This window comes from Orbicella faveolata, unplaced genomic scaffold (genome assembly GCF_042242905.1).
Source record: "Orbicella faveolata isolate gen_17 unplaced genomic scaffold, um_ofav_v1 contig_34, whole genome shotgun sequence".
Lineage (NCBI taxonomy): Eukaryota > Metazoa > Cnidaria > Anthozoa > Scleractinia > Merulinidae > Orbicella > Orbicella faveolata.
In genome coordinates this window covers 31,235,001-31,238,000 of record NW_028301563.1, presented here as the reverse complement: position 1 = coordinate 31,238,000, position 3,000 = coordinate 31,235,001, and the positions used below count along the sequence as shown (strand labels likewise).

Genomic DNA, 3,000 nt, shown 5'->3' with positions numbered 1-3,000 from the left:
ACAAGATCATGCCATGCGAATCTTGTCCTAATTTACGGCCCATTGTGGGGCTTTAATTAGGAACGGAAATAAAGGTTTATCGTTCAAGAGTGGTCACTAGTCGACTTTAGTAAGTCAATGTAATTGAAGCCCCACAAACTCACTAAAATCGACTAGTGACCACGCTAGAACGACAAAACCTTACTCCCTTAGCTGAGACAGTGAGTTTTCAGTCGACGGAATCGAGTCGATAATGTAAAAGTTGCTCTCTTTTTGCCGTTTTATGCAAATAAGGTCTCCGTTGGCGCCAGTGAATGAAAACGTGTTTATATAAATCTAAAAAAGGTATAAGTTAATCTCTACTATTTTAAAACTGTTTGTTTCTTTTGTGCATTGTCACAGGTCAATAAAGAGAGCGGGAGAAACAAGACGGAGTGAAACAAATGCGGAGTAACCTGAAATGCTATAATTACTAGCGAGTGTTCATCACAGCTATGGGTAAACAAAAGAAAATAACAGTTTAGACACCGAAATTAAAGGTTAAGTACATAATCTGGTATCTGTTTCACGGCAAAGTAAAATCGTTGAACAAAAGAGGAAATGGTAATTATCTGCCGATAAAATTACTAATTCAGTTCACTCAGTTATTTACCACGTGGCAAGTTAAGTTTTAATACGCAGAGTGAGTGTTGATACAAAGCCGCTGCGAAAATAGCAAAAGGAATTTATGTTACACAGACAACTTTAAGTAACAAATTTCGGCTGAAGAACGGCTGACAAGGACTGCGAATGTGTCATTTCAAACTGAAACGCTCGAACGATATCGAAACGGTCTTACAGGCCTGTTTACAACAAAAGCGACACAAAATAGCAAGTCCATTCATGACTTGTGTTGACACCTTTTACAGAAATTAGGCAATTTTATTCATGTTTTCGCGCTTTCAGTGGGTTTTCTTGCGCACGCTTTTTTCAAGGGTTCTTTTGACGAAAATATGTAAGACTCGAACAATGTCCTTTGTTTAAGTTTTGTGTTTGAGTATCGGTGGCGCACTCAAATGAACAATACAAAGGTGTTGTGCGCTGTTTTCATGAACAAAAATAACCTCAGCCGCATTAATTAAAAGCTCTCTTTTCTTCTCTGAAGTGGCTTTTCAAATAAGAACCAAAGGTCTGTTTACACTAACGATTTTGTTGCAGATTTGGGCTTGGTGATTTTATCGGTAAACCGAGATATCAAAACTCGCGTGACCTATAAAAGGCCTGGAAAAGGGCCTTGACAGACCTGACTCGTACCCAGTCTTTATTTATCTGGTTTTTTAAAAAAACGACTCGAGAGCGCCTGGGGCGAACCTTTAGGGGTGTCTTCCGAAGAATCATTTGTATGCGCGCCGCTTATATTATAACCATAGAAAAGTATATATCATCGTAAAGCTAATAAAATGTAGAATCAGACGAAATAATTTTTTTTAAGATTTGATTTAATGGTAAGCGCGCGAAAGCCTTCAAACGCAAAACTGACACTATTTGTTAAACTGAATTACCTGCCTTCCTGCTCGCAAGTACGACCAAACAAACTGCACAGTGTCAATCAGTAGGTGATAGACTACACAAGGGCGTGAGGCTTTTTCGATATTCCGATTGGTTGCCGAGAAAATCTATTTTGAAGTAAGCGAATTGAATATTTGCCGATCTTCGTCACATAAGAGCGCGTAAAAGGAGAAGTATTTGGAATATCAAAAAAGCCTCACACCCTTTTTCGCTTTGATAACCAAGGAATATTTTGGTCAAATTTCATGGGAATCCGTCAAACCTATATACCCTATTAATTCGCTTGAAGTAAGGAAATCCACGAAAAAATAAAGCTCGAGTTTTAGACTCCTAAAGTTTTGAAAGCTCATCACACCTCATCAAAGCGGCTGTCAACTGGGTCATGCCGCCGACCAGTGAAACACGAGCTTCGGACCCCGCGAGCGCCCGCAACAAAAACAGCCCATTGAATTCGCGGGAAGTTTTGCAGTCGAAGTCGAACACCGTCGAAATGTTCGCCTTTCTCCTTTTTCTTCGGCCCGGATTTCTCACGAGATTTTGTCCAAGGCGTCTTCTCTCTTTTCGATGAATTCATAATGTAAGTTTTCACGGATTCTACATTAAAAAATTCACTGATACCAACGGCCTAAACGACGCGACACAGCACAACTTTCAAGGTAAACAAAATATGCAAATGTTTGTAATTTAAGTCCCGGAAAAGGGTAAGTCCCGGATAAGATTTGCCGCGAAAAATCCATAGGCGCTAGATGTGTTCTTAAAATGGGATTGCAACGCCTTTAGTTATTTATTAACTCTTCTCCAAAATAGTGTTTCCCTGAAATCTCGCGATCATTGAATGATTTTAAATAACTTTTTTCACCAAACTTTAAATCGATGTTTTAGCTATATCAGGAGCACAGAAAAAAAATTGCAAAATTCGGCCTTTGAAGGTCTACAGTAACCTTAAGAAGTACGAGAGGCGTTCTAGGAAGAGACGCCGCCAAAACAAGTATATGTAAATCTAATTAGAACGGCATAAAGTTTGAGGCCACTTATTTTTCATATATTCCACAAACTGTTCCTCGAATCAAGGCTTTCTTTATTTCTATCACCTTTCAGTGCTTGACAGTATATTTTTAAATAATCGTTGGAAATTTACCCGGGCAAGAGCATCTTCTAATTTGGCCGGTGTCCCGGAACAGGGAATGGTTTTCAGGGTTTTTCGTCTTAAATAAGTACTTTCACTTTGCTAAACCGGCCATGTGTGTAGGCATCGTCAGACGTAAGGATTTTACTTCTCAATTACACCAGAAGGCTTCAAGATTTCTTCACCAGGCATATTGTATGTAAAATCCGGCGAAGAAATGAGAATTCATGTTAAATATGATTGTTAACCCTTCAAATACGGACGGTTTTTTTTAGCTATTATCGTTATATACCTAGATATTTCCTTCAACCGTGGGAAGAAAAAACGTGTATTCACATTTTGTACTA

At 38.8% G+C, this 3,000-nt stretch overlaps 1 protein-coding gene across 1 annotated transcript in view; it reads right to left on the bottom strand.

Annotated features, from left to right (window-relative positions):
• Window positions 1-2,584: 2,584 nt before the first annotated feature.
• Window positions 2,585-3,000, bottom strand: part of LOC110066387 (phenazine biosynthesis-like domain-containing protein) — a 10,739-nt gene continuing 10,323 nt past the window's right edge. Inside the window, exon 10 of the mRNA XM_089271207.1 lies at window positions 2,585-3,000. This exon is cut by the window's right edge and continues 363 nt beyond it. The gene's annotated coding sequence lies outside the window, so the exon portion shown is untranslated.